Source organism: Prunus avium, chromosome 6 (genome assembly GCF_965620075.1).
Source record: "Prunus avium chromosome 6, drPruAviu1.hap1.1, whole genome shotgun sequence".
Taxonomy (NCBI): domain Eukaryota; kingdom Viridiplantae; phylum Streptophyta; class Magnoliopsida; order Rosales; family Rosaceae; genus Prunus; species Prunus avium.
In genome coordinates, this window is record NC_142289.1 from 29460501 (window position 1) to 29470925 (window position 10425).

Genomic DNA, 10425 nt, shown 5'->3' on the forward strand with positions numbered 1-10425 from the left:
AGTTACTTATTCGACTTGATATGTTCATACTCTTCTTGGTAAGAATGTTTTTGTGTTCTAAGATTGGAGAAAGAAAAGATGTAAATTTTAATAAGGTGCCATGTGGAGAACAAAATTAAAGTAGATCATAGCAAAGTAAATCAAAGCAGAGGATCCGGATCCATAGAACAATTGTCAATGGGCTACATCAAATTCAATAATTATTTACCTTAGTTTTTATTCCCATAAATACTAAGTAGCATTAAATTATGCAATAATAATGGGTTAACACAAAAAAAACGTTGTAGGGGGTAAAATAGGAAAACACAAAAATTGACTAATCGAAATAATAAATATCGGCTGACTGATCATCTTGTTATGGTAAGTTTGCAGACATGGAAGGCTAATCATTGGGTTTCCATCAAAAATAAAAACATAAACCCTAGAACATTTGGGTTTTTATCTTATTTTCTATTTTTTTTTAAAAAAAAACAAGAAATACTGGAACCAGTGCAGAAGTGCAGCCTCGTTAAAGTCTAGTCCTTCTTAAATAAATTAAAAAAAATCCAAAAAATCCAAAAATCCAAAAATCCGGTCATTCCATTTCCTTAAATATAATGACCAATATAAGTATTATTAGTAAATGGTAAATTTTATTTTATTTTCACTTATGATAACTAGAACATTTCCAAAGTGCTAAACATAATCAAGTGTCACTTCTGAATTAAATCCGGTCATTCCATTAAATATAAGAACCTAATTATTTTTAACCAAGTGTTAGTAAACTCCTACAAGGTTATTTTAGCTAGTCCTTTTTGAAGAGACTATTCCAACCATGCTCTCATGATACCCATCATATGTGATTTTACCATTTTTTGACTTCAAACTTGTTGTTATGAAGATTATATCAACTTCCAATCCACTTTTCTCTTGACCCTTCTTCTCCCTTTGTTTACACCCAAAATAAACAACCAATAAGAGCGAGACACGTGGAGGAAATTGGGCTTGGTCAAAGGTGCCCTCGGCACTCTACCTACCGATCGCTCCACTAGGGCAACGCCCACTCCAGGGACACGTGGCTCGCTCCCAAGCGACGTCCACAGTCCCACATCGAAATTATCAACAAATGCACACCTCCCAAGGCCTATAAAAGGAGGCCAACTATCCCAAAATGGAGGTAATCAGAACTTACGGCATACAAGCCTATTGATCTGTTAGTTGAACTTTCTATTCCCGAACTTACTTAAGCATCGGAGAGCCTTCGGCCGGTACCACACCGATGCCCTAAGTCTTACCGTGCGTTTGCTCATATTGCAGATCACGTTGACTACTGAGGCCTTAAGGATACCGAAGGCATAAAATTACTAAGTTGACCCTCTGTGGGAAACGATAAAATCGACCCTTTATCCCAAACACATGGGGACTAACCCAAAAGCTACGTTCCTACCATAGGAGGGGATGCCGTTCGGCATGCCAAGCGGGGTTAGCCCAGCGCCACCCCCATGCACCCCGGCAACTAATCCACCTGTACTCCAACCCGCTGAAAATGCGGAGCTTTTAGCCCAAGTCGTGTCCCTTCGGCAGGACATGGCTAGGTTGCAGGAACACAACAATTTCCTCTCATCCAAGGTGGACGAACACAACAGCTGCTGAACCAGCAGCAAACGCAAAATATCCAGACCGGCCGATCCTCCGAGAGCCTACAGACTCCCCGTCGGCAGAAGAAGGGCAAGAAGGTGGTAAAGGCAACGCCTGCGCCGTCTAAACAATTGGTGGTCCCGGCACCAAAAAATAAGCCCCATGTGCCGAAGAAGGTCTATTCCAATTGCCGACACAGGCTGTTAGAGCTGGAAGTCGAACGGCAGTCCGAACGACAAGAATCGCCAATCAGGATAAATGCCTGCCTGGACGATCCTCGACTGAGAAACATGGGGAGGAAGTCTCCGATACGGAGGATTCAAGTCTTGGAATCGACGACAGAGTCTGACCGAGAGTATGCTCCTTCCACCAATCGGTCATCTTCCTACCGTTCGGCAACGCCAACGAAATTCTCTGAGGTCAACCCTGTCAGGTCCCAGCAGCGATCGGTGCATCAAACTGCGGAGGAGATACCGGACAGGGACCCTATCATCCGCCTCCTCCTTCAAAGGGTACAGAAGATGGAGGATGATCGAACTCGTTCTCAGGAGCCGGACTGGGGAAGGCTCCGGCCAGGACCCTTCACCGAACGCATAAGGCGCTCCCGGCAGGACAGAGACGTACAGCCCCTACGTAGGGTGCCGACGAGGGCTAAGCGACGAAGGACTGTGCCTTCTGTTCCCCTCTTCGCTCACGGAAGCGGCTCTGAACTGGTTCTACCATTTGGAACCAGGAACGGTAGATTCCTTCGACGAGCTAAAACAGATTTTCCTGAACCATTTTATGATTCAGAAGAACAGACTGTATTCTACCGATGATCTATATACCATCCGGCAGAGAGATGACGAACCATTGCGTGAGTATGCCGCACGATTCAGCCATGAATACTCGAGATGTCCAGATACCGATGACAGGGCAGCCTACGGCGCCTTCAAGAGTGGCCTACGGTCCTCACACTTTCGGTATCTGGTACACAGCAGCAATTGGCGTACGTACGATGAACTCATGAAGCAAGCGGTAATCCACGCAAAAGCTGAATACTTCAACTCGAGGGTGTTAAGCTCATAATTTCATACATATACATGCCCAATTTACTTACTTCTTTTGCTTAGTTTTCTATAATTCTGAGTTATTTGCCTCTATTTGTGTGTTTTGTAGGCCAATAGAGTAAGAAAGCATAATTCATGCAATTCAAGCATGTTTAGGCCTGATTTGGATGAATGGAAGAAGAGCTTAAAGACAAACTCATTTTGGCTAGAGCCCCCTGCCAGTCCAGTTCCGTAGGTCATATTGCAAGCTTTGTTTCAGCAACCTACACAGCTCGGATGAGGCAGCATTCTTCATGAAAGTTGTTCCAATGGGTGTGTACTATAACATATCCAAAATTCAGCCCCATTGGATAAATCTGGAGTCCGTTACCTAGCAAACACAGAACCATGCTCAGGATGGATTTTGTCAGCGAGCAAAACGAGTTAGCAATTTGTTTTGGCCTTAACTTCTTCATCCGAGCTTGGATTGGGCCAATACTTGTGTGGTTGGATCAAACACATTCTGAACTTCACAATAGACATCTTAAAGTCATCATTTGATTCAGCCTAGCCCAATTCGTAAGCCCAAGAAGTTGCTGGTCATGCTGACATGAGGATGAGCTGGTTGGAAGCTTGGTCATGGTGAGCTAGGCATGAGCTATTGTAGCTGGTTGGAAGCTTGGTCATGGTGACATGAAGATGAGCTAGGGCTGCTGGTGGGATTTATTGGTGAAGTGCATCAACCAATTCAGATTTTATAATGCAAGTGTTGTATGCATTAGTGAAGTGCATCAACCAATTCATCTTTTATAATGCAAGTGTTGTATGCATTAGCCATATTGAATTCAGATTTATCACTCCCCTCTCCCTATAAATACCACATCCATTCCACATTCAAGACACAAAAAATCCTGGGATTCACAACCCCACAATTCACTCCAGCCATCCTCAAACACTTCCATCATTTTCCCAAACTCAATTCACCAAAACAACTCCAGCAAACCTATCTTCCATTTTCCTACGAATTTCATCTTTCTTAGCCATCACCACTCACTCAAACTCATCCCAAATCACCTCCATATCCTTCATACTTCCGTCTAGACGTGAGAAAGCTCTTGGAGAAGCATTAGACGTGGAGAAGCACTTGGAGAAGCCTTGGACACCACAAGAACTTCAGAAAAGGGGTTTTTTTCCTACTCTTATTGCATTCATTATGTTTTCTCATTTCTGTTCAAGTCTCTTTTCCATCATGAGTAACTAAATCCATAGCTAGGGTTTCAATGTAACCTGACAAGATAATTTCATGTTTCAAGTTAATGATTAACCTTTGTTGATTACTTTTAATTTTCTGGTCTCATTCACTTGTTCTTAGTTGAATCTTTATGCTTGTTTAAATAACTGGCCACTATGAACACATGCATGTTGGTTATCTAGTTCAAGTTTACATAAACACCATATGACTCTTGAACCGATTAGTGAATGAGTGGGTAATGCATTTAGGACAAACACCATGTTCAAATGTTTACTTGGTTCCTTTGTGTTCTTCTTAAGCTTAATGGATTCAGATTCATAGCTTAGACTAAACACCTTAGCTAAGTTGTGTTTTTTGAGTACTTGATTAAAACCAAACACCATATGGATAATCATACATAAGAAAGAACGAACTCCAGAAATTGTAATCAACTTAGGTGATTGTTAACTTGTAGCTTGAAATTGGATTGTCATGGTGAAGTTGAACCCCTAGTGTTTGAGAACATTTCACAACATTCAATTTGCCAACAGAAACTAGGTAATTGCACACACAACATGCAATTGCATTCACAGTTTGCGAAAACCAACTTTCTGATTGTCAATTACAGGAATGCATTTTTAGCTTATTTTCGTAGGTCAACTTCTTAGCTTTGGTAACTTGTTATTTTGCATTCCCTTTTAGTAGTTTTCATTCCAACAAACTCACTCTTGCTTTAAATTCTGTTTTAGACTTAACTTCCTAACTTCTTGAATTTGGTAACTGTTAAGCTCATAATTTCATACATATACATGCCCAATTTACTTACTTCTTTTGCTTAGTTTCTTAGATTTCTAAGTTATTTGCCTCCCTTTGTGTGTTTTGTAGGCCAATAGAGCAAGAGAGCATAATTCATGCAATTCAAGCATGTTAAGGCCTAATTTGGATGAATGGAAGAAGAGCTTAAAAGACAAACTCATTTTGGCTACAGCCCCCTGCCAGTCCAGTTCCGTAGGTCATATTGCAAGCTTTGTTTCAGCAACCTACACAGCTCGGATGAGGCAGCATTATTCATGAAAGTTGTTCCAATGGGTGTGTACTATAACATATCCAAAATTCAGCCCCATTGGATAAATATGGAGTCTGTTACCTAGCAAACACAGAGCCATGCTCAGGATGGATTTTATCAGCGCGCAAAATGAGTTAGCAATTTGTTTTGGCCTTAACTTCCTCCTCCGACCTTGGATTGGCCCAAATGATATATGGCTGGAAAGAAGACATTCTGAACTTCAATTTCGAGTGCTTAAAGTCCTAATTTGATTAAGAGAAGCCCAAGTTGTAAGCCCTTGAAGTTGCTGGTTATGCTGACCTCAGCATGTGCTGGTTGGATGCTTGGTCATGGTGAGCTAGGTATGAGCTATCATTTCTGGTTGGAAGCTTGGTCATGGTGACATGAAGATGAGCTAGGGCTGCTGGTGGGATCTATTGGTGAAGTGCATCAACCAATTCAGATTTTATAATGCAAGTGTTGTATGCATTAGTGAAGTGCATCAACCAATTCATCTTTTATAATGCAAGTGTTGTATGCATTAGCCATATTGAATTCAGATTTGTCACTCCCCTCTCCCTATAAATACCACATCCATTCCACATTCAAGACACAACAAATCCTGAGATTCACAACCCCCACAATTCACTCCAACCATCCTCAAACACTCTCAAAATCCCAAACACTCCAACAATCACCAAAACAACTCCAGCAAACCTCTCTTCCATTTCCCTACGAATTTCATCTTCCTTAGCCATCACCACTCACTCAAACTCATCCCAAATCACCTCCATATCCTTCATACATCTTTCTAGAAGTGGGGAAGCTCTTGGAGAAGCATTAGAAGTGGAGAAGCACTTGGAGAAGCCTTGGACACCACAAGAACTTCAGAAAAAGGGTTTTTCTACTCTTATTGTATTCATTATGTTTTCTCATTTCTGTTCAAGTCTCTTTTCCATTATGAGTAGCTAAATTCATAACTAGGGCTTCGATGTAACCTAACATGAATATTCTGGGTTTATAAGTTTGGAGTTTCAAGTTTGATTCATGATTCATGTTCTTATTCATTATGCTTATAAGTTAACATGCTTGTTTGAATGATTGATCACCATTAGAACTTGTTTGTTAACTATCTTGGTTTGAATTAAGAGTATACACCATGCTTTAATTCGAATTGAACTATGAATAGGAAGAGTATGTATGGACATTCGACAACAGGGATTAGATACATACTTGGTTGTTTAAAATGTTCTTCTATGCTTAATGGGTTCCTAATGCTTAATTTTAGGTTAGACAACAAATGATCAAATTAGGGAATTAGGAACACAAGGTTAGGACCAAACACCATGGCCTAATCATACTTTAGCTAGAATCAATCTTTGAATCTGAATTAGACTTGTTACTTGAATCTTTATAACCCAGAATTGAATTGTTATGGTGATTCGAATGCCCTAGTCTCAAAATCTGTTTTCCAACTCTTAAAACCACTCTTTGTTACATTTGTTTACTTGTTTTTGTTTGCAATTTCATTTTGCTTCTTTTGTTCAACAATCACAACCACTCTTGTTTTAAATTCTGTTTTAGACATAACCTCCTACTTTCTTGAATTTGGTAATCTAAGTACATAACTAGTTTTAACTTCTCAGTCTTCGTGGGTACGACCTCGTACTTGTCTTGCTATACTACTAATTGCCCCGTACAATTGCGAGTTAACATAATATTAACAACAAATTTTGGCGCCGTTGCCGGGGACTGAACGAAAGTTCTTCCCTGGTTATGTGCCCAAGGTTACCCTATTCTTTTTAGTGTTTCTAATTAATCTAATTTTCTGTTTCAGGTAGTTTATGTCTAAAAAGCCATTACTTGAACAAGTGAGGTCTTCGTTCCAACGTTCTAGATCTTTGAACGCAGGACCATCATTGCAACCCAGACGAGTGACCTCTGAAATTCAGAATCGTCTAGAAAGGGAGTTGTCAACTGCAAAAGAGCAAGCTCTTGCTACATTTACAAGTCTTGCTCTCCACACTGAACTTCCTGGTTCTTCACTTTCAAATTCGGAAGCAAGTTCAGACCAAGAAGAAGAAGAAATGATGGCTGCCATTGAGTTCATGGGAGAACTTGATATCCCAACAATTCCAGCATCTCCTTCAAGCATTTTGCTGCCCACTGTAGCTCGAAATTATGAACTTAAATCTTCTCATCTTAATATGTTGCCTTCCTTTTATGGTTTACCTAATGAAGATCCATTAACCCATATAAAGGATATTTTTAATGTTGTGAGTTCTTTTCCCCTGACAGGTGTGACAGAAGATCAACTTCGAATGAGAGTGTTTCCATACACTTTAAAGGATAAGGCGAAGTATTGGTTGAATTCTTTGAAGCCTGGTTCACTCACTACATGGTCTGCCATTCAAAAGAAGTTCCTGGAAAAATACTTCTCCACGCAAAAGACCGACATGCTTAGGGACAAGATCTTGTTATTTGCACAGCAAGATGATGAATCGTTTTGTGAAGCATGGGAGAAATTCAATGGGTTGCTCAACCAATGTCCTCATCATGGGATTCCATTGAAGCTTCAAATGCGTATGTTTTATAAAGGACTAACCCCTTCTAGTCATAATATAGTCACCAATTTTGCAGGTGGTTCTTTTAAAACCAAAACTCCAGAAGAAACGTACGAACTCTTTGAGGAGATAGCAATGGAGACCCAACATACGGATACAAGAGGTAAACGTGTTATTAGTGGTTCTAATGATGCTTCTAGTGTGCAGATTTCAAAACTGGAACAAAAGCTAGATGCTCTTCTTGCATTAAACTCAAGAAGCCCTCCGAAGGAAGTGTGTAGCATTTGTGAATCTCATGACCATGCTACCACAGCTTGTCCACTTGGGGCTGGATATCCAGAATTTGTGCAAGAGCAAGCTAAGTTGGTAAATTCCTACAACCAAGGTCCAAGAAATGATCCATACTCTCAAAGTTATAATCCAGGTTGGAGGAATCATCCAAACTTTTCATGGAGAAATACCCAGAATCAAGCAAATCCCCCTTCATTCCAAAGGCCACAACAATCATCATCATCATTGGAAGATATAGTGAAGCAGATGGCAATCAACCAATCCAATTTTCAGCAAACTACACAAGCTGCCATCTCCAAATTGGAAGTCCAATTAGGCCAAATAGCTGCTGAAATAACTCAAAGAGTGCCTGGGAAATGGCCAAGCCAAACTGAGATCAATCCAAAGAACCCAGAAGCCAAGGCCATTCATGTGCTCAGATCAGGTAAGATCATTGATAATAAAGATGATTCTAATCTTTCAAATGATGTTGTGATTGTAGAAGATAAAGACGAGGAGACCATGGCTACGGAAGGAGAACAACTCAAAACTTCTCAATCTGCTCCTAAGGCCAAATCAGATTCTCAGAAATCCGATCAATTCCAATTGCATAAAAGGGATGACAAATTTGTGCCACCACATCTTCAAGAAGATAGATACGTGCCACCCGCTCCATATGTTCCACAGATTCCATTTCCAGGCCGTCTTAAGAAAGCAAAGCAAGATAAGGCTTTTAAAGAGATTTATGATATTTTGAGTAAAGTTAATATCAATTTGCCTTTGCTTGATCTTATTGAACAGATTCCTGCATATGGAAAATTCATCAAGGACTTGAAAACTCACAAGCTCAATTTCGCTCCAAATGAAGGAGTAAAGCTCGACCAGAATGTAAGTGTTGTGTTGCAAAGGAAGCTTCCACCAAAACTAGATGATCCTGGCAGCTTTGACATTCCCATTAACATTGGAGGCAAGAAGGTTGGAAGAGCCATGTTGGACTTGGGAGCAAGCATCAATGTTTTGCCATATTCAGTTTATCAAGAGCTTGGCTTAGAAGGGATGAAGAAGACTTCAATGCGACTTGAACTAGCTGATCATTCTATAAAATATCCAAAAGGTATTGTAGAAGATATTCTAGTTCAAGTTAATACACTAATTCTCCCTGCTGATTTTGTAGTGATGGACATGGAAGACAATCCAAATGGAGATCGTGTTGATCCCATTCTCCTAGGCAGGCCATTCATGGCCACTGCAGACACAATCATCAAAGTGAAAGATAGCACCCTCTCCATGACTGTTTTGGGTGAAACTGTTGAATTTAAAATGCTTAATGCTCTATCTCAACCTTCTATCTCTCTTGATTCTTGCTTTTCAATTGATGTTGTGGATCATGAGGTTTCTTCCAAAATTTTGCAGAGAAAGTCTAATGATGCTCTAGAAGCTGTCTTAACACAAGAAGAGGAAGATCTTTGTGAACCGGAGTTCCAAGAAGTGGTGGCTGCCTTAGAAGTGTTTCCGCCATACCCACCATCCTTTAGGCCACCAATCGAGCCTCTTGGACCATCATCCACGAAATTGGAGCCATCCATTGTCATCCCACCAAAGCTAGAACTTAAACCTCTTCCCAATAATCTTAAATATACATATTTGGGTGCTAACGAAACTCTCCCTGTTATAATTGCTGCAGGTCTCTCCTCACATGAAGAAGAGAGCTTAATTAAAGTTCTAAAAGAGCATAAAACAGCCATTGGGTGGACCATAGCAGACATCAAAGGAATTAGTCCAAGCATGTGCATGCACCGGATTTTAATGGAAGAAGACAGCAAACCATCTCGTGATGCCCAAAGGAGGCTAAATCCCAACATGAAAGAGGTGGTTAGAGCTGAAGTTTTAAAGCTACTCGATGTAGGAATCATCTACCCAATTTCAGATTCTAAGTGGGTGAGCCCTGTGCAAGTTGTTCCAAAGAAGTCCGGAATCACCGTTGTGAAGAATGAGAAGAATGAGCTAGTTCCTACACGAACTGTCACTGGTTGGAGAGTTTGCATTGATTACAGGAAGTTGAACACATCCACTAGAAAAGATCATTTCCCCTTACCTTTTATTGATCAAATGCTTGAACGTTTATCTGGCCATGCTTACTATTGTTTTCTTGATGGTTTTTCAGGTTATAATCAAATTCCCATTGCTCCGGAAGACCAAGAGAAAACCACATTCACATGCCCATTTGGTACGTTTGCTTATAGAAGGATGCCATTCGGTTTGTGCAATGCCCCAGCAACTTTCCAAAGATGCATGATGTCAATCTTTTCAGATATGGTGGAACGATTCATTGAGGTATTTATGGATGATTTTTCAGTTTTTGGTTCCTCTTTTGATAATTGTCTTCACCACTTGTCTCTAGTGCTTAAAAGATGCCAGGAAACAAATCTGATTTTGAATTGGGAGAAGTGTCACTTCATGGTGAGACAAGGCATTGTACTAGGCCATGTGATTTCAAGCAAGGGAATCGAAGTGGATAAAGCCAAGATCGACCTCATCTCAAATCTTCCACCCCCTACCTCTGTTAAAGGAATTAGAAGCTTTCTAGGTCATGCTGGATTCTATAGAAGGTTCATCAAAAATTTCTCAAGCATTACAAGGCCATTGTGTAATCTCCTTGCTAAGGATGCT

At 40.4% G+C, this 10425-nt stretch overlaps 1 non-coding gene across 1 annotated transcript; it reads right to left on the reverse strand.

The window, feature by feature from the left end:
* Positions 1-7377: 7377 nt before the first annotated feature.
* LOC148294000 (small nucleolar RNA R71) lies at positions 7378-7484 on the reverse strand. Its single transcript, XR_015836863.1, has one exon. It is a non-coding gene; the product is annotated as a small nucleolar RNA R71 (small nucleolar RNA).
* Positions 7485-10425: the final 2941 nt, after the last annotated feature.